The sequence below is a fragment of the Cryptomeria japonica genome, chromosome 10 (genome assembly GCF_030272615.1).
Source record: "Cryptomeria japonica chromosome 10, Sugi_1.0, whole genome shotgun sequence".
In the NCBI taxonomy this organism is placed as follows: Eukaryota; Viridiplantae; Streptophyta; class Pinopsida; order Cupressales; family Cupressaceae; genus Cryptomeria; species Cryptomeria japonica.
In genome coordinates this window covers 500,008,780-500,034,685 of record NC_081414.1, presented here as the reverse complement: position 1 = coordinate 500,034,685, position 25,906 = coordinate 500,008,780, and positions in this window count along the sequence as shown.

Genomic DNA, 25,906 nt, shown 5'->3' with positions numbered 1-25,906 from the left:
TATATATATTGGTTTGTATAGATTATGTGACCATGTGGGTAGAAGTGGTTGCTCTAAAACATACTCAAGACACAAAGGTAGTTGACTTCCTCTATTATGAGATCTTTACAAGATTTGGTGTTCCATGAGAGATAGTCATAAATCAAGGACCTCAATTCACTCTAGTCCTACCCTAGTTTAGGGCTAGGACAAGGTGTCATGATAATGTGAAGGGTCAAAATAAAGACATTCTTGCATGGTTCAAGCAGAATCAGGTCCTAATCAGGCCTACGGGCACAAAAACTAAGGAAGGGACATCTAGGCTAACACTTAAAACCAAAGAGAACTATTCACTCAAACTATTAATCAATTACGCAAGAAGAATATAATAAATAATTACTACTAACTCCCTAGGTTATCTCAATGCCATTACTTAATCTACCTACATAAGCAATAAACATTTGCTTTCTTCCAGATCAATACCTAATAATCTTAATCATTATTCAATCATAGGTGCAACATAGCAATACCTAACACTCATGATATGCAACCTACTTAACCATTCATTTAATATGAGATTCTATCTTACAATGCATAGATATTTCTTTTTTTTCCCTTAGGTTTTTTATATACACCACGTCCAAATGTTCCTATTACCCTTAACCAACCTTCAACTATTATTATCATCATTTACATACTACGATTAACCCTTACATTAACATTAGTATGATTTTCCATTTACAATTAACTTAATCATTTAACCTACAACCTAATTTATTCCAATCCAATAACAACAAATTAAAAATTCGGTAACCACATGAATTCAACTCAACACAATTGAAGATACAATATCCTAAATCCATAACAACTAATAGCATCCATCATTTGGAGTTATAATCTTAATCCATAGCGTATAATACAATATAATCCTTTCTTAAAAGACAAGCATTCATTTCGCCATATGCCCATACACTTACTGGTAATCTCCATTAATTAAGATTTGTAATTCATTCATTAAGAACATTCATATAATATTTTCATAAGAAACATTTAACTACAACACAAGCATTACATGATTTCAATCCTGCCATTAGATAAAAAACTATGAAGTATGATACTATAAGCCCATATTCTTCAACCACAAATCATAAACAAGTCCTAAGATATCTTCCATTATTACTCATACTCATACATCCTACCAAGGCATAGCATTTCTTCTACTTAAATTATTAGTTAAAGACATCATTTCTAGGCCATTACCATTATCATAACATTTGCACACTTTTCCTTTTAACATGGCTCATCAAGATTACAAATTGCATCATTTTATTCCAAACCATAATACTTATTCACATCTCATGCATCTATTTCATTTAATATATAAATGTGTTACAATACAACTCAAGGTCCATCATTACAATCATATACTATAACGCAAGCTATCACTGTTGGCAAATAGACACTCCGATGAGAAATTGTAGGTGATTGAAGGTATTGCGATTGATGGCAACCTTACAATCATGTGATACCAGTAGGCAGACATAGGCACCAACATTGATAGACTCTACATCGGCATATAGATCATCGACACCAAAAAGATTGATCATCGGCACCATGACCGATAGGAATTTTGTTTAAATGTATTTTGTATTTAATTGTAAAATATTTTGTAAGCCAACTTGGCGTATTGTAATATGACTCATATATGTATGAGATCATTGTAGATCATTTAATATAGAGATAATGCAAAGTATGAAAAGAAGATAGCAGACCTAATGTGCGAATTATTGGGATAAGGGTTTATGTATATTGCAGAGCTTAAATACAGTATTATTTTTGGTTTACCGGTACATAGTTTGATATGCTTTTCATGTTATAAGTTAAGAAAATTGTTATGCCGGTCAGATACTAATTCACCCCCATCCCTCTCAGTATCTTTGGGAATCCTAACAATTGGTATCAGAGTCTGGTCCTCTATTTTCAAAAGCCTAACAGCTTGAGGAAGATCTTGACACCGGTAGAGATGAAAAATTTGAGAAAGCAATTAGAAACAACTCTTTCAGACTATGATGCAAAAAAAGTAATGAATATCAAACTTGAGGATGATCTGAAGGCTGCATAGGATATTATTCGAGGACTTCAATAAAATTTCACTATAGAAAGGAATAAAAGATGCAGAATGATGAAGATGAAAAAGAAACTCTTAATGATATGGTAAACAAATTGAGACAAGAGAACAGTACAATGAAGAATGAGATGCAAGATATGACTATGAAATTTTGTAAAGAAATTGAAGATAGAAAGAAGAATGAAGATGATTTGGTTAGAAGACTAAATGATGCTGGAAATGAAAACACAAGACTCAGTCATGAAAATGATATGTTGAAGACAGATTTGATGCATACACAAAATGACAGAACTGAACTCATGAGACAAAAAGAAATCTTGGAGAATGAACTAACTGCTGTAAATCAACACAAGGAGAAATTCAAGAAAAGTTCAGAAGAACTCGTTGACATGCTAAAGAATCAGAAACCTAATGGTGATACAAATGGCCTTGGCTTTGAAGTTGGTTAAAGCTCTGGTACTGCAAACAATCATGATCATAGTAAACTGGTAAGATAACCTAATGCTTACAAATTCAATGGGAAATGCTTTAACTGTAACAAGTATGATCATAGAGAAAATAAGTGTAGATCTAGAAACTATCAGAACACTACTACACCCCCTAGTTAATGTTCTAAATGAAACAAAATTGGTCATAATTTAGAAAAATGCAAAATGAATGTAAGATGCTATGTTTGTGGAAGATGTGGACATCTATCTAATCAATGTAGAACACATATTGGCATAGGATATGGGAAAGCTATTCAGAAAAACAATGTGACTTGTTATGCTTGTAACAAGATTGGACATATTGCAAAATTTTGTAGAAGCAAGACTTCACTGACAAATAACAAAAGTCCTAGTTTGAAAGGTAAAGAAAAAGTTGAAGAGGTAAAGCAAGAATTCTCAAAACAATGGATTAGAAAGTCAGATCAAAATGTTGATGGGAATACTCCTCCACCGGTAGAACATAGTAACACTCCACTGGCAGGAGACTCTTCATCTAACTGAAGGAAAATCCTTTGGGGGTTTAGCAACAAACTAAAAAAACATGCTAACATACCCTCGGTTGATGGTGAGAAGTTGAAATTACTTCTTTACCGACAGATGAGTTAAGTTGTGACTTAACCAGCAAGCATTAAATATGGTAGCTGGAGAAAATAACATTATAAAGCAAGTGTTTTGGGTCCTTTTTCATTCACCAAGCATTCAAATCTTCAAGAGCGCGAAAATTCCTGAGCGAAGGCATCCTTAGTGAAGAAATGAAGCAGTTCATCCAAGCACTCATCCTAAAGGCAGATCGAGGTATTTATAACTATGGCTTCCTCATCCACTCCTGAATTTATTGCAAACCCTACTATGATTGAAGTAATCAAGTGCTTAGACCCGTATTCAAGCTTGTTCCCTAAATAGCAAAGAAAGATGATACCCTATGTGCATTTTCTCAAATTCCTAAGGGAGTAGTATATGTTGAAGACCCTAGGATATACATACATTGTCATATAGAGGAATCAAGAGATGATGAAATCAAGAACATCTATCGGACTGTGATTTGTGATGAATCTGGAAATATCAAACCGAAACATAAGATAGTGGAAACCCTAGGTTTTACTGAAATCCTTAGTGTCCCAGATTTTCCCAAGGATATTATAAGGATTGTGCTAAGCAAAGTTCATGGTGAATTCTTTTAGTTGGATTCAATTCATAAGATCACCAAAGAAGCAGTAAAGGAAGTAACTGGGTTACCTTCCATCGGTAGCAGGCCTGACAGAACTAAAAAGGTCTCCAATGACACAGTAATGGATGTAACCAGCACAACATTTGACAAAAGGTCTGTAAGGGTAAATGATGTAAAGGATATCAATGTCAGATTTGTCTATATGATTTTAGGCTATAAGGCTACACATGCAAATAGGTTAAACTCAGTATCTATCCTGTGTATTAAAAGTGCATATGATATGGTTAACAACAATGCTAGAATAGATGTGTGTGAATGGCTCAAAGATGAATTAATAGACAATTTGAAGAAGATAAAGGGAGATAAGAAAGGAACCTTTAGATTTGGAAATTTACTTGTATGTTTAATGCTATATATTACTAAACAAGTACCCAGTATTGGTAGGAGAGATTTTGGTTTTGACATACCAGTATGAAAGCAACTTTTGGATTCACTAAACAACATGGGAGATAACAGGGAGAAAAATTTAAATGAACATTTTCAGGCACTAAAAGCTCAAATGAAAACTAGAACAAGACTGTCATAGGCAATTGTGGATAAATATCAAAAGGAAATATGTTTTGTAATTAAGAAAGATGAAATCTGGATGGAGGCAGTTGTCCCTAGGACTATCTAGGTAACAAAAATGGGCTATGAAACAAATGATAACATCATAGAAACTTATGCAAAAGTCCTCCTTAAAGCACCAAAGGAACCTACTGAGAAAGTCTTTGGAAATGCAGAAACAATTGAAAGTGGAATTCAGTCAAGGAAAAGGGTTAAGAAAGTTGAACAAATTATGAAGAAAGGAACTCGACAGGCAAAATCAATTAAAGAAGATGTTTTGAAACAAACTGGTATCAAGGAAAGTGAGCTGGAAGGACTTCAACCAGAAGCTCATCTTTCACCGGTTGGAACTTCTTCTAAGACTGATATACCGACAGTATTCAAAAGGGTGGAAAGGAAAAGAAAACCCTCACTGGTACCCTCACCCACACGTAGGAGAACCAGACAAAAGCAATAGGCAATGAGGCCTCCAGCAAGGAAGTCGACTCCGAAGAAGAAAAAGGTAAAACAAGACATTGCTCCACTAGATAAGCTCCTTAGTGAAATAACAGAGGATTGAAAGTTGAAGAATATTAGCAAACTATACAATACACTTTCAGCTGATGACAAAGAGAGCATAGAAAATAGTGTAATTTTACACTTGGATATTTACAAGAAATTTTTGATAAAATACCCATTGATCTTTACAGAAGACTTGAAGCTAGAAGGGTAGCTATTGTTGAGTTGGACAAGAAAATAAAAAATTGAAAAATTAATTGCAGTTCACCCAATGAACTCACCGGAAGAAATTGATCAATTAATTAGTGAGGTCAACCAAACTGTATTCTCAACCGGTCACTGACATGTAGCGCTGACGGTAGGGAGAATGAATGAAATTTCAAAAGAGACTATGGACCAATGGGAGATATTCTTTGTTGAAAAGGATAAACAGGAAGAACTCAAAAGACCCAAGACTATCAGAGTATATCAAAAGGACAAGGATAAGGGGAAAGGCAAGGAAGGTGGACCTCCAAACCTTAAGATAACTAACAACTTACCCCCACCTCCTTTTGATACTCCACCGATAGAAATAATTGACACACAACCGACTATTGAGAGTATGGAGACTCCTCTAGAGGATACAAATCTTGAGTCTGAAGTTTTGTATACCATGAATATTGATACACAAGAGGTGAATATTGTGGTAGATAAAGAGACCACTGAAGACAAGAAGAAAGATGTGACTACTGAGTCACCAACTGTAGATGTGGAAATCAATATTAGCACAGAGACAGAGAAACCGATAGAGGACTCTACTGAGAAACAATCAGAGAAATAAAAAATGAATAGTGCAGAGGCAAATACACACAAACTGGAAGTACATTCAGAGGCTACATTAGAGAAACCGATAGTTGAGAGCTCAGAGAAACCATATGAGGCACTAGAACAGAAACAAGTTGATGTACAAGTTCAAACTGAGATAATGCCACCAGCAAAAACTGAAAAACAAAAAATTTTGCTAATAGAAATGGATACCCAAATAGATCCTCCTGAGCAAGAGGAAAGCAAGGTTATCACTGCAACCAACAGCTTGGAAATTTTTAAAATAGTTGGAGAGACATCTGGATCTTCTATAGCAGAATTTTGGCCTACAAATGTAATAGAGGTCTTATTGGACTCAATAAAGAAAATCATAGAGTGTAGTACACAAGCTTATAAAGCTATTGATGATACAATCCCCATTCTTAAATTGATAGCACCCAAGTGCATTGTGGATAATAAAGATTCTTTAGGTCAACTACACACTTTGTCTAAATACATCACTGGCAACATTTTGACAATTGATCAAATAAATGAGGACACAGTTAAGGAGAAAATGAATAAGGAGAAAGAGAAATTATTTGATGAAATAATAAAAAAGTGCATGGGACACATTGGCACACTTTTACCGGCACTAAACAAAACAATAATGGAGTTTAAGGAACTCTATAGAGATACATGCAAGGCAAATGTTCTGACAACAGATATAGACAAGGAAATAAGTAAGGTACAAAAGGAGATTGACAATATAGCTGATAACCTCATTGGTTCATCTGAACCATTATCAGTTACAGAGAAGAAGATACATAGACTTGAAGAAAAACTTGAGAAATTTGAAAATGAGAAAGACAAAATAAAAGGGAAGGCAAAAGCCCTTAAATGCAAACTCAGCCCCAAATTGGAGTACCTCATCTCTTTGAGTAAAGAGATCTCTGAGGCACTTGTTCAAGAATTGAAGACATTGAAGGAACAAATGCATCACCTCACTGGTACTATTCAAAGGACAGAGGTTGCACTGAAAGACAGTGAAAATTTCACTGAGAGTCTAAATTTGGTAATAGCAGAACTCTTTCAGATTGTAACCCACAGGATACAAGGATCCAGGCAAGAAACACACTCCATTGACAGCAAATGACAACCTTTGTCATTGATGTCAAAGGGGGAGTAGCAAGATGAGAAAAATGATCAGAATAGGACATCATCAGCTCAAGGGGAGCATGGATTTTTGACAACACAGTTTTGGTAAGAAATTCTTTTTGGACATCATTTTTTGGACACTTTTTTATTTTTCTCATGAGTGTTGCCATCAATGCCAAAGGGGGAGATTGTTGGCAAATACACACTCCAATGAGAAACTGTAGGTGATTGAAGGTATTGTCATTGATGACAACCTTACAATCATGTGATACCTACAGGCAGACACAAGCGCCGACATCGGCAGACTCTACATTGGCATACAGATCACCAACACCATGGCCGACAAGAATTTTGTTTAAATGCAGTTTGTATTTAATTGTAAAATCTTTTGTAAGGCAACTTGGTGTATTGTAATATGACTCATATATGTATGAGATCATTGTAGATCATTTAATATAGAGATAATGCAAAGTATGAAAAGAAGATAGCAGACCTAGTGTGCGAATTATTGGGATAAGGGTTTATGTATATTGCAAAGCTTAAACCAGTACTGAATCTAGCATAGCAGATGCTGATCTGAAGCAGTACAAGACATTGGATTAGTATAATCCATTTTGTAAGTCAATGTGACTTCTTTGTAATTGAGAAGTGAGCTCTAGGCACTTGGCCTTCCTGCATGTGCAGGCCCCTATTGTAAGGAATAATATTCTCTTATTGGCTAGTAAGTGAATATTGTGGGTCACAAATCCCACCGAGGTTTTTCCCACACCGGGTTTCCTCGTTAAAATATTGTGTTATGGTGTGTCTCTTATGTTGTGGTTTCTATTCTTATTTACAACATTATTTTTGGTTTACCGGTACATAGTTTTGATATGCTTTTCATGTTATAAGTTAAGAAAATTATTATACTGGTCAGATACTGATTCACCCCCCCCCCTCTCAGTATCTTTGGGAATCCTAACAATTGTTAGAGTAATTGGGTCTTTACTTGATTAATTAAACAATATTTGTTTAATTCTTTAAGTTCCCAATTATCTTTTTACACTTAAGCTAACATTAGGTGCATATAAATTAATTATTTTATTAATTTTTTATGTGCAACCCTAGGGTTTTCCCTTTTAAGGGTTTATTGACCTATTAGAGATTAATTTTGGTTTTTATTGTATTATCTTTTCATATACTTTTTTGGTGAATTGGAGCTCTCATCTTTTGAGAATATTTTTCTTGTGTTTTGCGAGTTCTTCAGATTATTACTTCATTGCTTCTCCTTGTAATAGGTTATTCAACTTGCAGAAGATATTTAGGCTCCTGTGGTTTTGTATTTCTCAACTCCAATAGGGTATCAGAGCTCAAATCTGCAGCTATCTTTTCTTGTTTTTGAGAATTTTGCATTGGAAGTAGATCTGGGGTTTCAGGCCATTTTTTTGTGTGCTTAGGGTTAGGTTTTTTTTCTGAGCACTTTGGGCCTAAACAGACCTCACCATCATGCTCAGAAGGCCCAAAAACCCCTATAGTCATCTAAAATTTGTCCTTTTTTGACTCCTGAGCATCTGGGCGATTTTTTTTCTCTCAACCAGGTCGTACGGCTTTGGCATGCAAATCGAGAAAAAATATTTTTCAAATTTTTTTTTTTTTGCCTTTTTATGGCATGTAGGCCGAACTTTTGATTTTTCGAAAAAAAAACTAAAAAAATCTATTCAAAAAACCAAAAATAAAAAAATAAAAAAGTAAAAAAAAAAGAAGGGCACAAATTTTATTTTATTTTTATTTTTTGGGTTTTGAGGGTACCGCAGGGTACCGGACCTGATAGTCCAACCGCCGTACGGCGCCTATGGACCTGTCAGGCTAGCCCCGCCAGCAACCCTCTGCGGCCCCCGCTGCCAGCCACCTCGGCCCCCGCCGGCCTCCACCCAGCCGGCCCACCCACTGAAATTCTCCACCACCGCCAGCGCTGCTCCGCCCAGTAGCTCCACCCGGGTTCACCACCTCCGCCTGACCCGCCACCACCACCTCCGCCCTTCGGCCACCTCCTCCTCTCTCTAGTCTTTTTTGAGAGGGGGTTGGTTTTTTGGAAAACAAATAGGCGGCAGAAAGTTGGTTCTGAGCGAGACGTCATGGAGTTAGATTTTTTTCCTGCATCTACTGTTTGACTGTACTTGTTTCTAGTCAAAGTTGGGCTTCTTTTCTGCACTTCCGGGGCCGTAGAATGGGCAAACAGACTCCATTTTTTGAAAATGAATAGGCATTGGAAAGATCTCAACATGCTCTATTAAGATTTGTGATATTTTTTTTATAATTTTCATCAGGTACATGAGATATCAGTTTGAAGTTTTTTTGCTTATGCACTACTTCCTTCTCATTACTATGTACTAGGGTTTGGGTTTATCTATTGTGGGGGGGTGTTTTTTTCTTGCTTTCTGTCATTTACATCAGAAATCAAGAACACCAAACCTCTCAAAACAAACAAACCCTTCTGCATCTTTTGTCCATTCTGAAAGATCACATAATAATAAAAAAAACCAACAAGCAGGTGTAGAGTTTTTTGTTCTCATGGCAGATCCTTCAGTTGAGTTGTTGAATTCACACAACTATCACACTTGGAAGCCCCGCATCATGAGGCTTCTCAGGGCACAAGGGTTGTGGTCTTATTTGGATGAGGTTCAACTAGTATTTCAACGTCCTTATGAGCTTCTTATGCACATGAACAAGATGGATGAGGCCATGGGTTTTCTCTCCTTGCATGTCTCCGACAGTCTTCAGTTTCACCTTGATGAGTTGCTCAACCCTCGGGCTATGTGGTTAAAGTTTGATTCTCTCTTTGGGAGGGTCAATGAGATTCATGCATTGCAGATTGAGGCAGAGTTGGTTTCTTTGTCCCCTGATTCCTTTCCCACCATTGAGGATTTCTTGAACAAGTTCAAGACTACCCGATCTGTTCTTCAAGGTTGTGGCAAGGTCAAGACAGACATAGAGTGCATTCATTTGATTATTTCGAAGCTTCAGGGTCACTTTCAGTTTTTTGCCTCTACTTTCTACTCCACCATGGATGGCTTGGGTGCTCATTTCAACATGCCTACATTTGATGTCTTTTGGGAGCGATTGTCTCGTGAGCAGTCTCATCTTTCTCAGCTGGATCAACTCTCAGGCTCCAAAAACAAAGCATTGGTTGCTCAGTCCTCTAAGGAGAAGGAGAAACAAAAGCAGAAATGAAAGCCCAAGAATAATTCTGCAAGTAGTGAGTCTTCCTCCAAGCCACCTCCTAAGTCTAATTCTAAACCTCCATTTCCTCCCAAGCAAGGGAAATCTTCACAGTCTGGTGAGTCTTCCTCCAAGACTAAGAAGAAATCAGGAGACACTTGTAAACATTTAGAGACTTTAGAGGAAGCCATGTAGCAGCATCACATCTCCTCACCTCGGGCATCTTCTCCTTCCACGGAGAAAGGTCATGCTCTAACTGCTCGAGCTTCGACCTATGGTTCCACATGGATTCTAGATTCTGGTGCTTCTCACCATATGACACACACTCAGCAGTTGGTTACTTCTCTTGCCTCTTGTGGTATTTCATAGAAGGGTGACTCAGTTCAACTTTTAGTCTTGGGTTCAGGTTCCATCTCTTTGGATGGGGGTACTCTGCAGGATGTTCTGGTTATCCCTGACATCTCAACGAACCTCCTATCCATTTATCAGATTTTCCACTCTGGCTCTGGTAAGACAGTTGAGTTCTCACCACATGATGTGGTTATTCGGGACCTCCATGACCCTGATTTGATTGTGGCTACTGGTAGTGTGGCATCTGCATCTCGTCTCTATAGATTTGATGAATTTGAGCCCTCTTCGGGTACATTTTCATCTCTTATAGCACATGTAGATTCAGTGAGTCAGCTTTGACATGAGCGCTTGGGCCATGTCAATTATAGATATCTTCAGCAGATGAGTACACAGGCACTTGTTCTTGGGCTCCCACAAATTTCCTGCACTGATGCTGTTTGTCATGATTGTGTTCCTGGCAAACATCACCGAGATCCCTTTCCGAAGGGTAGAGCCTCTCATGCTTTGGCACCCTTGGAGTTGATTCACAGTGATCTTATGTCATTTCCCACTCCTTCTTTTTCTGGGGCCAAGTATGTACTCACTTTTATTGATGACTTCTCCAGATGCACATGGGTGTACTTTCTTAAGTACAAGTCTGATGTCTTTGATTCATTTCGAATCTTCAAGACATATGTAGAGAAGCAGTCTGACTATTCTATTTGGTGGATACGTATAGATAATGGGGGGGAGTATGTGAATCAAGCTTTCAAAGATTTTTGCACTGGGCATTTTTTGCAGCATCAGTTTACTGTTCCCTACACCCCTCAGCAAAATGGTGTCATTGAGTGCAAGAACAAAACTTTACGGGAGATGGTGAATTGTATGATTCAATCCAGGTCCATGGATTCATCTTTTTGGGCTGAGGCAGTCAATTGTGCCAACTATATTTAGAATTGGATGCCTCACAAGGCTATTCGACATATGACTCCTGAGGAGGCTTGGTCTCATGACAAGCCTGATGTTTCCTTTTTTTGAGTATTTGGTAGTGAGGCATGGGCTTTTATTCCTGATGCTCAGAGGAAAGCCATGGAGTAGAAGAGCCAACTATTCATTTTTTTTGGCTACTGTGAGGATGTTAAGGCATACAGGTTGTTTGATCCTAATTCCAGAGAGGTCCTATTTCGACGAGATGTTCAGTTTGATGAGCGCCTTCCCACAATGGATACCCTGACTCCAGTGTCTACTCCTCTGCCTACTCTGACCACTGCAACCCTTCAAGATTTTTTTGAGGATGATTCTGATGATGGTGTTGATGATCCACCATCCCCACCTTCACCTGCTCCACCTCAGATGCCCAAGTGGGCTCGCCTTACTATTGAGGCGGTAGGTCCTATGGTCGGTGATCCTTCAGATACTTGTCGCACTTGTTCTCATATTGTGGGTTCTAGTCTTTTGAGTCATGCTATTCCAAATGATCCTCAAAAGTTTTCAGAGGCGACAGGTCACCCTGAGTGGGATTGTGCTATGGAGGAGGAGTATTCTTCTTTGATGAGGAATCATATTTGGGATCTTTGTCCTCTTCCTAAGGGCAAAAAGATGGTTAGGTGCTACTAGTTGTATCGCACTAAGTATGCTACTAATGGTTCCATCGATAAGTACAAAGCATGTCTTGTTGCGAAGGAGTTTTCATAGGTTGAGGGTATTGATTACTCTGAGACATTTGCCCCTATCGCCAAGATGAACTCCATTCGCTTTGTACTCTCTCTTGCAGCTTCTTGGAGTTGGCCTATTTTTCAGATGGATGTGAAGAGTGCCTTCTTGCATGGGGATCTACATGAGGAAATCTACATGGAGCAGCCTTAGGGATTTGTGTAGGATAGTTCTTTGGTTTGTAGACTTTGGCGTTCATTGTATGGTCTCAAACAGGCCCCTCAGGATTGGTATGAGAAGATGGACTCTTTCTTTCTCTCCATTGGGTTCTCCCACAGTCATTCTGATCTTACAGTGTACATTCAGCTTCTTGAGGGTGAGATCCTGATTCTTGTGCTATATGTTGATGATCTCCTCATCACCGACAGTTCATCCTCTATGATTCAACATACTCAGTGAGCCTTGATGGATCAGTTTGAGATGACAGACCTTGGTCTTCTGCACTATTTCCTTGGTCTTCAGGTGTTTCAGTCTTCTGATGGGATCCACATTTACGAGTAGAAGTATGCTCTTGACATGCTTTGGCACTTTGGCATGCTTGATTGCAAGCCTTCTCCCACTCCATTTCAGTCAGAGGTTTTTTTTACCACCGCTTGCCCCACTCCTTCAGTAGATTCTACACTTTATAGGCAGTTGGTTGGTAGTTTGTTGTACCTGACTCACACCCATCCTGATATTTCCTTTGCAATTAGCCTTGTCTCTCAATTATCCGATGATCCTCATGAGAGTCATTGGCAAGGTGCCAAACATATTTTGCGGTACATTCAGGGCACTAGTTCTCATGGCATTCACTACACATCAAGGGAGCCTCACATTGTTGGCTACACTAATTTAGATTGGGCTGGTGATGTCATTTATCGGAAGTCTACTTCTGGCTTTGTTTTCTATCTTGGCTCTGGTCCTATCACATGGTCTTGCAAGAAGCAGACTGGTCATACATTATCATCCACAGAGGCTGAGTATCGAGCTGCTATGCTCGCTAGTCAGGAGATCTTATGGCTTTGACAGTTGATGACTGAGTTTGGTTTTCCTCCTGATAGTCCCATTGTTCTTTGGTGTGACAATCAGAGTGTTATTCATATTTCTCGCAACCCCTTATAGCATCAGCGGATGAAGCACATTGAGCTTCACATGCATTTCATCTGCCAGTTGATTCATGATGGTGTTCTCATTCTGGAGTACATTCCCACTTCCGACCAGGTTGCAAACATCTTCACGAAACCTTTTGCATCACTGCGCAATCTTCAGTTATGCTCTATGCGTGGGGTGGAGGAAGTTGTCCTTGGGGGGTCTTTATGAGGCGTTCCTTCCTTCTTCTTCTTTCAACATATTCTTTTATCGCTTTTTGGAGAGGATTTTTTTCCCACTGGGTTTTCTCCTTTGTCTCCGTTTCATAGTGATTTCATTGTATTTGGGTACCTGATCAGGCCTTGTCACCGAGACCCATCTTTCATGCTTTTAGTAGTTGTTCTAGGTTTTAGCTTCTCCCTAAGTCTAGCTTAAGGTGGGGTGTTAGAGTAATTGGGTCTTTACTTGATTAATTAAACAATATTTGTTTAATTTTTTGAGTTCCCAATTATCTTTTTACACTTAAGCTAACATTAGGTGCATATTAATAAATTATTTTATTAATTATTATGTGCAAGCCTATGGTTTTCCCTTTTTAGGGTTTATTGACCTATTAAAGGTTAATTTTGGTTTTTATTGTATTATCTTTTCATATACTTTTTTGGTGAATTGGAGCTCTCATCTTTTGAGAATATTTTTCCTGTGTTTTGTGAGTTCTTCATATTATTGCTTCATTGCTTCTCCTTGTAACAGGTTATTCAGCTTGCAGAAGATCTTCAGGCTCATGTGGTGTTGTATTTCTCAACTCCAATAACAATCACTATAACTAGAACAACATAATCATTTCTCATTAGTATGATTTCTTTTACAACCATTACATGATAATTTCATTACATGAATCATGTCATCATTTACATTCTTGCTACATTTATTATCCATGAACTATCTGAAGAAGCATCCTCATCCATGCAAGAAGAATACAAAGATAGAAATATCCCAATGGTTAAAAGCACCAAACACCCAACCATGTAGAACCAAAGAAACCACCCCCCATGCTAGGAGATGACACAAGGTCCCTACACACACTATACATCTAGGCTGACACTTAAAACCAAAGAGTACTAAACAATACAAGGACACTCAAGCAAGCACCAATCACAAGAAGGAACAAATAGAAACCCCCAGAGGCATACAAATCAACAAGGCATCAATACATCTCAAGAAAGGAAACATGTATGAGTGGAGTGTCATCACATGCTATCCTCTCCATAATATTTCCAACACAAATCTTCAAGGCATAACATAACCCTGATACACATGTGGAGCCATTTCTACCCATGAGAGAATCAAGGAAGATTTGACTTATTGTCTTCATGGCCTTCTCATGCTTATCCTAAAAAATCCTCCTTAGGATCAAGTCATGAGGCTCAAATCAATTTATTATTTTTTTAGGTGAGTCTTAGTTACCCAGCCCATCTAATTTATTATTAAAGTTATCACTTGTTTAATAATAGGAAAACTTCCAATGTGCCCTAGTGATCTAGATGGGAGGCTTATCAACTCTTCTCCTATCTCTCATGATCCTGGTCATCACATGGAAGCCCACTCCACCTATCATGCTCCCAAAACAATAATAGAAGAGTAGGAGGCCCTAAATCAAATACAAATCTGAAAACCAAAGTCATCATTATGCAGCCAAAACATACTCATAAGCTTGAACATCCAAAAAACTATATTAACAAGTAAGCAACCTTGAGCCCCATACTCGGAATAAACATCAAGCCATAATAAGGAAATCAAATCTTTATCAACATGGAATAAAAGATAGCAGCAAGGGGCATCAACTTGCTGGTCCAAAATCAATATAACAACCCTCACAATCATGGCTTATCAACATGAAAGGAGAAATCTCAAAGAACACATAGGGTGTATCCACTTACCAAGATGCAAAAATCACATAAAACTCTCAAATTAGATAAATGTCAATACTAGAAAACATCTACAAACTGTCCTAAAATCCTCTGGTACAAGATCAGATTCAAAGAGAAAGATAGATAAAACAAAACTGGTCAAAATACCCTTACATGATAGAATAGTGCATACACCACGCATTACATCGCATTCACATTATAGTTTAGCACTTTTCCATTACAGTTTAGTGCTTATATACTATAGTTAGCGCATAAGCAGTTGAAGACAATGCTTTTACACAGAAGACAATGCAAATGCACTAAAGGACAACATGAATGCAACAAAAGACAACACAAATACACTGAAGGACAACACAAATACAATGAAGGATAGTGCATATGTTAGGACCCAGAGGCAATTGAGAGGGGGGTTGAATCAGTTGTCAATTAAATTTCAACCTAAATATAACTTAATCAAACTTGATACTTAATACCGATAAACCAAACTTAATGTCGATTGACAGATTAGTAGTTAATATTAATACCAGTGAAACTCAATGCACAAAACAAAAAGAGAAACGACATCCACAACACATAACACAAAGATTTGTACGTGGAAACCCTATAAGGGGAAAAACCATGATGGGAAACCTTACCCACAATCAGATGATACTACTGTAGATAGTATGTGTATACAAATGGGGTCTACACATGCAGAAAGGCCAATTGTCTAGAGCTCACTGCTCAATCACAAAATAGGAGTCACATTGACTAAAATTGGATGGTTAAATCCAATGATAATGTACTGCTCAAAGTAGTATCTCCAATGTTGGATTCAGTATCGATTAAGCTCTGATAATCACCTTCAAACCTTCCTTGAACCTTCTCTATGGTCTTCTCATATGATCTTCAATATTCACACATACCATGTTACAAAACCTTAAACCATATACCATTATCTTCCTTCTACCTATTTCCTATTCCCTCATCTCACAAATGAGATCTTACATATATACCAAAGCCTAAGACCAAATGTGTAGGTCGGCTTACCAAGAATATTACAATTAAACCAATTACAAATAAGTCAAGATGTGATGCATCATGTCGTCTCAACAATATCCAATTAATTAAATCATCTCCATAATGTTTCGTGTTGATCTGGAATAGACAATGCATGTCGGTCCATAACCTAGACCAATTTGCCGGTAACAACAAATACGTCAACCCGATTAGACCAATAACCAAAATACCAAAACCAAGTGATCTCTAGATGATAACAAGTCATCCTCAGTGTCAGTGAACAATATAACCTGTCGGTGAACGATATACCGGTTACTGTGCATAAGTCACTAAACTTGCTAGTGAACATAATGTGTCGGTTCAACATAACCAAAGATCTCCAAAAGGATAAGTGTTGACATCAATGACAAAACCAATGCAACACATCCATAATACCAACAATCTCCCCCTTTGGCATTGATGGTAACACAAGATGGAAAAACATCTAAGTGCCAAAATAGAATGCCAAAAACCAAAAACCAACAATCTCCAGAATAGATCAATACCAGAAATCAAAATAAATGCAGAGAGTATATATTTCTCCCCCAATGAATAATCTCTCCCCATAGGATAATTTTTTTCAATAGATATCTCTCCCCCTTTGACATCAAATGCCAAAGCAATAGAAGTACACAAACAATAGATTAATAGGCACAAATAGAATAAATAATAAGCATTTGTACACCAAGATTTAATGAAAACTTTTTTCACGGAATAATACTTAGAAAACACCAGAAGAACAAATAAAGACTCTCAACAATCCCAAAATGCACACACCAAATCCTCATACTCAAAATGAGGATAAAAAGTCACCCTCAAATAAAACAAATTGAATCAAGGAAGAGAGATCGTAGAGAATGAGCATTCTCAAAGCTGTGAACGACATTTACAGACAACCCAAAAATATAAATATTTTCCCAACAACTATAGAGTTAAACTTTATAATAAATTTTATGCATTTAAATATTTCTCAAAACTATACAAACTATAAATTTATTTCCCCCAGCTCACACATACAATCTTCAAACACGGTGCATATAGGAAGCTGTAAAACAAAATACAAAAAGGAGAAAGCATCACCAACCTGCAACTCGTGTGATGGGAAGAATTTGAAGAAGAGTTTCCCAAATCCAAAATCCAAATCAACAAGCTCCAACAACAATCCAAGCCAAAACCCAAAGGAAAATCTTGCAGAGAAATTTTTTACAGAGAAGAAGCCAACCCCAAACACATCACGGGAATGAAATAAAAAGCCAAACAATAACTAAAACCCTAGCCTCTACATGGACCAATCAGAATATTTGATTCTATCATATATTTTACCAACCCCACCATATAATATACTTTTACCTCCCTCTTTGAATTCAACCAATGAGAGAAGAGGGTAGGTAAGATAAATATAAATCATGTTTTTATAATTAGGCGGGAATATTTTATTATTTTATTTTAAAGTGTATTTATACATCCCACTAAACATAAAAGTCAAACTAATAAATAGAACATGAGCCACAATTAAATAAATCAAATGGGAGAATTAAATTAAATAAACCAAAGGCTCATAAATGAATTAAAGAACCAAATAAACATTAAATACCAAATAAATATTAAACCATAGACGATTAATTAAATAAATAAATAAACAATTAAATACCAATAAAAGTCAAATCACAAATATCAAATAAATATTAAACCATAGACAATTAAATAAATAAATAAATAAACAATTAAATACCAATAAAAGTCAAATCACAAATATCAAATAAATATAAAACCACAACATAGGCTAAACAATAAATATTAAATCATCATTAAAATAAATAATTAAATATCAAGTAATTAAATACCCAAAGGCAAGAATCCGATAAATTAAATTAAACATCAGATAATCAAATAATTGAATCGTTATTAATCAAAATAATTAAAATAAACATTATTAACTATTTAATCTCACATCAATAATCAAATAATTAGTCTCAACATAATAGAATCAACCAACCAATACTAGCATACTCCCAACATAGAAGACACCAAGCTTACTAACCGACATGGGGACTTATGCTAAGACACTGACGACTCATAGTGAACAACTTAGACCTAGAGTATGTGAGGGGAGCTTGTGTTGATTTCGAACCACATGCCATTGGGATTTAAAGACACACTTAGACCTATGGAGCCAGGTGGGGTCGGTGTTTGGTACCTACAAATCCTACATCCATAAAGCAACGATACAACATATGCATATATATTATAACAGACAAGGGTTAGAGAATCACGACGACACATCCCACTCGCAATGAGTGATGTGACATCGTCTCTATCTCGAAGACAGTCATACAACAATCAAACACACCATAAGATCAACTCATCATAGATCATCATTAAATATGGTCAGTACATCAAAACATCATTAAGTGCATGATTAACATAATTCATGAGTATAATAAGGCATGTAAAATCCATCAAGCATATGAACACGTATATGATCCATCAACACTTATGCTCATCAAATTGTATGATCAATATAATCTTTCGATAATCTATCACATAGTAAGTATATAGTGTCTATCAAATCACACGATCAATAATGATAGTATCAACATCGTATAAATCATCCAAACTAGCTTATACCCAATAATGTCTATCATCCCAATGCGTAACTAAAACACACAAATCGTCATCATCCAAATCATCATAAATAGTAGAGATAAGTCTATCACGCATGGAATAAAAGTCAACTCCAATCAAAACAAGTCAAGTCAAGGGTGCACACTATAGATGGTGGTTTAGAGAAAAGAAGAGTTATTTCCAGCGGGGACTCCCTTTTTGGTCTCAGTTCATATTTTTTGCACAATAGCTTCTCCTCTCTTGGGGACAAGGATGACATGCAATATTTTTCATGAATTACATCTCATGGAATGTTTGAGGTCTCACAGACCTCATCAAAAAGTATTCTATTAGAGATGTTCGTCAATGTGTTTTAGGCATGGATGTTCTTTGCCTTCAGGAAGTTAAAATTGTTGGTTTCATGCTTACTGTTGCATGTCATGTTATTTGGACAGATAGGCTTGTTTTTGCTTCCCAGCATGAGGTTGTTCGAGGTGGAGTTGCTACTCTCCTTTCACCTCATTGGCTTTCTACGGTAATTTCTCACAATTTTGATCCCATGTAGCATGTTGTATGGGTTTTGTTGTCAATCAATAATCATTCTGTTGGTAATGTTAATGTTTATGCTCTAAATGATGCGGTTTATAGATCACACTTATGGCATTGGATTGTTGATACTCTACCACCTACAACTTGGGTCATGTGTGGTGACTTCAATATGGTTGAGGTGGCGACAGATAAGGATGAAATTTTGCCTTTTCAATGGACAATTGGTGAGACGGAAGCCTGGTACTATATGCATAATAAGTTGGGTCTTTTTGACCCCAACACCAACCGTCGCCACCTAGGTGGGGTCTAGCACACTTGATCTAATTTCAAAGTTGGCTCAGACATAATTTTTAAAAAGCTTGGTCGTGCTATGATAACTGAGCAATATTTTTTTTCTTTTTATGAAGATCAAGATCTATTCATCACTCCTCTCATTGATGTGACGTTGTCTGATCACTTCCCCATAAAGTTTAGCATTGAATGGCAACCATCTAGGTCACGTCCTTCAAAGATGTTGTTTTACCTCAACACGTCTCTTCTACATCATTAGGCCATGATGGCCCACATTCAAAGGGTTTGGAATTTGGAACCAAGGCCTCATCATCACACTGGTTGGATTGCATAGTGGAATGATGCCATAAATCTCTCTATGAGGTTTTTGTGCATTTATGGTAGATAACTAGCCATGTACCGCAAGCACTCGTATGACGCGACCACCAAAGATCTTTGTGCTGCCACAAAAGCTCTAGCCTAGAATCCTTTTGATTCTAACCCGTGACTTCAGTTAGCCCAACTCCGCCATCATAAACAAGTTGCAGATAATTACTTTTCCAGAGGAGCTCAAATCAAAGCCAAGTTACATTGGCTCAAGGTGGGTGACAGGGCCTCCAAAGAATTTTTCCTGGCTCTACATGCCTGTCATACCTCTGTAGGGATTAAGAAAATCAAAGAGGGGCATGTTGTTCTCACCAAGTTGCCTGATATTCTACAAGCTTTTGTCTATCATTATGAGAAGGTGTTCACATCCTAGGGAAACTCTCCGGCCAAAGACCAAGCTTTGCAAGATTTCTTAGTTGTTGTTCCTAAAAGGCTTTCTGAGTGTCAACAAACCTTTTGTGATCTCTTACTGACCATTGATGATCTCAAGGAAGCTATTTTTTCTATGGTGGATGATAAAGCCCCTAAGTGTGATGGTTTCCCTTGCGAGTTCTACAAAGCCCTTTGGCCTTGTGTTGGTCTTGACCTACATAAGGTCTACCTTGCAGCTTTTCATTCCCAGTCCCTGGGAAAGATGCTTAACTAGGGTAACATCAAATTTATCCCTAAGGCTGGGGATCCAAAGGACATTTGGAATTGGAGGCCTATTACCTTTCTCAATGTCTCCTATAAGATCATTGCCAAATCCTTGGCTCTCAAGATTTGTCATCTCCTACCCTTGATTGTTCATCTGGAGTAGACTAGATTTATCAAGTCCAGGTTTATTCTGGATAATATTATTGATGTTTGGGAAGGGATGGACTGGGCTTGACACTCCAAACAACATGCAATCTTCCTTAAGATTGAATTCACTAAATCATATGATTGCATTGAGTGGCCATTTATTCTGGCTATGCTCAAAGCTCTTGGCTTCGGCCCTAGATTTATTCAGTCTGTCCAGATGTTATTCAAAGATGCCTCAGCCTGCATCACCATAAAAGGTCATCAGTCTGAGGCTTTTGGTCTTTTCAAATCCATTCGTCGGGGCTATCCTTTGGCTCCTGCTTTATATATTCTTGCGATGAAGGGTTTTGGGTACTTACTTGCTAACACCATCTTTGTTGGACGTATCCATGGAATCTCCATGCCTGAGTCACCTTCTCAACTTGTCAATGGCTATTTTGTAGATGACTCCTTTCTCACTCTCATTGAGGAAGAAGATAATGTTCAGGTTGCTCTTCAATGTCTGGACACTTTTTGTTTGGCTTCTGGCTCGGCCATTCAATGGAACAAGACACAATATTGTAGGTAGTCTTTTCTTCCCGCCCCACCTTAGATTCTTCAATATGGCTGGAAATGGCTTCATCATGGAAAATTTTTTTACTTTCTGGGCATTCCTTTTGCCTTTCAAGCTTCGCCTGTGGATCTTTGGAATTCTGTTTTAGCCAGGATTGAGAAAAAATTAGCCTATTGGATAACCACGCCTCTCTCTCTGGTTGGAAAATTCCAAATTTGTTCGAAGGTTTTGGCTGCCACTCATATCTATTACTCTTCATGTTGGGCTCCTTCCAAGGCCTCTTACATGAAGTTGGAAAGACTTCTATAGACTTTTCTTTGGGCCTCTAGTTCTGACCATCAAGGTTTTCATAGAGTCGCTTGGGAGTGTTGTTGCCTTCCCAAGAAGTCTAGAGGGCTCGACCTTATTTCTACCCAGAAACAAGGGATTGATTTATGTGATAAATGGATCATTAGAGCCTTATCTGGCGATGAGGCTTGGAAAATCCTTCTTCAGCATTATATTTCTTTGGGGTTTCCTGCTAATAGGCTGGCTTGGAAAGGGATTGGTTTTCAAACCCTTCTCATTATGAAAGAACAAGTTCAGATTTAGGGTACTTTTGTTGTTAAAAGAATCAAGCATTCTTGGGAATATATTAAGCCTTGGCTTTGGTGGGTAGGTGATGGTTTTCATGATGGGATCTCCATGAATCAACACAACCTCTAGTGGTCTCCTCTTTTTCAGGTGCAAGGGTTACCACTGGCCAAAATCTAGGGTGTTAGTGCTATGTGTTTTCACAAACATAGTATTCAAACACCTAAGGACCTATTTTCTAGAGTTTCTATGAGTCTCCATCCATGGGATGACCTCTAGATCTAGGTTCATCTGTCTCGACTGGATCAACAGACTTATGACCTTCTGGTTTCGGTCTTACCCTCACATCTGTTACATAATCTTGGCATTCAGTCTATCAGACCTTGGTGGAAGGATTGGAAGTGGTATCCTTGGACTCCTTTCACCAGCTACAAACCCAAAATGGGTTATCTATGGTTGGTGTCCCATTTGCCTGTGGTCCATATTCTTAACTAGTGATGGCATTTGTAGTCTTCTCAGAAATCCTAGAGACTCAGGTTTCTTGTTGTTTGGTCCACCACCACTGAGCCCAATATTTCACACTTTGATTGGTGTGTTCTTTTTCAAGGGTTGCCTTTGGGTTCTAGACTTAAACATTTGGGGGTTCCTGATCTCCAATGCCCTTTTTGTGGTCACCTAGAAACTTTTATGCATAATTTTTGGTTCTATAGAAGAGCTCAACAATATTGGAGTTGGATCCATGATTTCTTTCGGTCTTTTTAGCCTGAGCCCTTTTCTTGGCATATGGCTCTTTTGGGAGATTCTCCTAGAATCCCCTTCAATTTTTCCCGGATATGGCATGCTTTCAAAATGGAGATCCTATTTACTCTTTGGAAAGATAAAAATGTTGTTCTTTTTACTCATAGCTCTTTGGATATTAATGTCTCACTCTATGCTAAAGCTTACATTAGTAATAATGTATTAATGCAGATTCTGGTACAAGTTGCTAAAGTGTCTCTTGAGGTGGGCCACTATAGGAGCTCATTCACCATTGGGGCAATGCCCCTTGTGTGGTTTCTAGAGTGTCATCAGGTTTTGTTTCTGTTGATTGCACTCCACCCCATGGTCGTTGTCATGGCCGAAGCTCCTCTGCCTGGCGCTCTCAGACCCCATGATCCCAGGTTCCTCGCCACTCCTCTCATGGGAGAGTTGACATGTAGAGGCATCGCTCGGCTTCTCCTCTATGTCATGGCTCTACCTCGAGGTGGCCTTCTGCTTCTCCTATTACTTTGGCTCTTATTGCTGGTGATGATTTTGGGTGACCTGCTGCCACCACCTCCAAATTACCTTGCCTTGCTCTACCTATTTTCACTCCCAGGTGGGAGGAAGGAGAAGAAGAAAAATACCTAGAAGATGGATGGTCTATGTCAGGCCCGACTCCTGGCCCCGCTGATGTATGGGACAAGAAAGATGACCAAGATCCTCCCCCCTCGGGTGCCATTGCTTTGGCTGCTTAAGGAAGTTTTTTTATGAATAGCTTTGTTTTTGGGCTACGGCTTCTTGCCTTGTGACTCTTGCGGGGTGATCTTGTATCCCCTGACCTTTTTTTGTGAATATGTACTTTAATATTATTATCTAATAGAGAAGGCATATTCATAAAAAAAAAAATTAGTGGTTAGGTCCTAAAACCCTAATATTCAAATTTAACTGGATTTTGTTCAAATTTCAATCAATTTCAACCAATTTCAGTTTTCTAAATATTATTCAAGGTGGCCTTATCCATTAGGTTTGACCTTTTTCAAATTTGCAATTCAATTTCTTATCTTTTTCAAAACCCTAATAGGGTCCTATTTTGACATTCAAACCTTAATTTTGCCTATCTAAAGATTATAAAATCTATCAATTTTGGGGGGTTAGATCTGAAATCATTGTAACTTTTATCCCTGAAAAATTAACCAAAAAGTTGGGAGGACCAAGTGCAACTTCAACCCAGTCCCTGGCTTTTTTCCTGAAATTTTGGGAGACTGTTATGACTGTATTTAATTGCTTAAATCCAGAAAATTGGCTGATTTTGTCAAATTTTGATCCCTCTAAAATAAAAAAACACTTCCCAATTTCAACATTACAACTTTTAAAGAGACATTTAAAATTAAGTGGTTAATTATAATCTGCCCTAATTTTAAGATATTAATTTTGTCAATTTTAATTTTATAAAAAAGTGGTATCCCATTGGCCCTAATTTTAAATTTCAATATCTTTTTATTAATCATAAATTTTCTTGGAGAATGTGTCATTATTCATTTTTGCAAACTTTGTTCCCAAAATTCAAAATTCAAATACACATTTCAAATTTTCCCTCTAGTGCATGAGTTTTACAACTATTAGTCCTGCCTATACTATCCCCATTAGATGAAGCATTAGAATTAAGGATTCCCAAGGTTTATTTCCTGAAGAGATGGAGCCTAGTTTGGGTGAATTCTAAAATGAGGATATGGCTAATTCTTCCCATCCTAATAACATCTCTATTTACCCAATCGATGATTCCCACATGATGAAGAAGAAGCTTTGACTAGAGTTTCCATAGATCAACTATCAAAATTGGACAATCAATTTGACAACTTCCAACAATGGATGTCCCAAGAATATCCCAATAGTGAATCTCTTCCATTGATTTAAGGTCTAAAGAGCATGATTCAAAGTGATAAGAATGGAATTGATATATTGCATGACATTTCTCACATTGTTGATTCTAATGTTATGCCTATGAAAAGTTGTGTTGAAACCTTAGGTTATTCACAACCTCCTACACAAATCAATCATTCTATTCCTTTGACCACTTCTATGACTAGTATTCCTACTTTCACTTCAAACATCATGGCTACTTCAACTCAAAATGTCATACCTACAACCATTAGTCATGGGGGCAATCCCTCTTCTTTATTCAGTCCTCCATCTTTATCTATGACTTCAATGAGTATTCCTATTATACTCAATGTGACACAAGAGGGAAATTCATCAAATTATTTTAGTCCTCCTTTTAGTGTCCCATTTCCTACTCAATCATCACCTATGCCTAATTACCATAGTGTCCCACCACCTTATTCTCAATCAATGTCTGCTTTCATTAACATCACACCACCTTCTCAATCAAACATGTCTAACATAAATTCCTCAACCGAAGGAACCATTAATAACCTTTCTCAAATTGTTTCTTTAGGATGGATGGTGGAGAGGGATTTCAACTCTTAAGTTCAGACAAGTCGAGGGGCTCCAATCACATCATTCCTTCATTCCTTCCTTTATCCCCTCTCTTGGCTCCCGCATTGCAACAACAAATCACTTCTATGAGTCAATCCAAGTTTAGTGTGCCTACATTTGATGTTGCGGGCCCACTTTCTCTTGATATTAGTAGAGTTGTCCCTCCTAAGCATCTTGAAGTCCCTCAATTGTAACTCTATAATGGAAAAGGTGATCCTTTAACACATGTCAAAAAATTCCAAACTTTGTGTACTAACTTTGCCTATGATCAAAGATTGCTTGCCAAATTGTTTACTAGAACATTAAGATATAAAGCTTTACAATGGTATTGCTCTTTGCCTTCTTATTCTATTACTTCTTTTCAATAATTAACAAATTCTTTTATTCAACAATTTCAAAACAAAATAGATCCAAAAATCACTTTGACTAATTTAATGCATTGTAAACAAGGTGTTAAAGAAAAAGCAACCGATTTCATTGGTAGATATAATGATATGCAAAGAATTTTCATTTCTAATTTGCAAAAGGACATTAGGGAAAAAATATCCTTTCTGAGTTTACTTCCTTTCCCTAGTTGTGCGCAACACTTCACAATTATAAACTAACTATGAGTCAAATGGAGCAATCTGTTGGAAACCAAGAACACTGAGAGGGTGGGGTGAATCAGTCTTCTACCAGAATGGAGAAATTTAACCCTATTAATACAACTCAAAAATCGGTAAACATAAAAGAATATGACAATAAGCAATAATGCAACCACAAAGATAAACACCATAACACCATATATTTTTACATGGAAAACCTCAAAGAGGAAAAACAAAGGTGGGATTGGAGACCCACAATATCTATCCACTGATCAGGTGAATA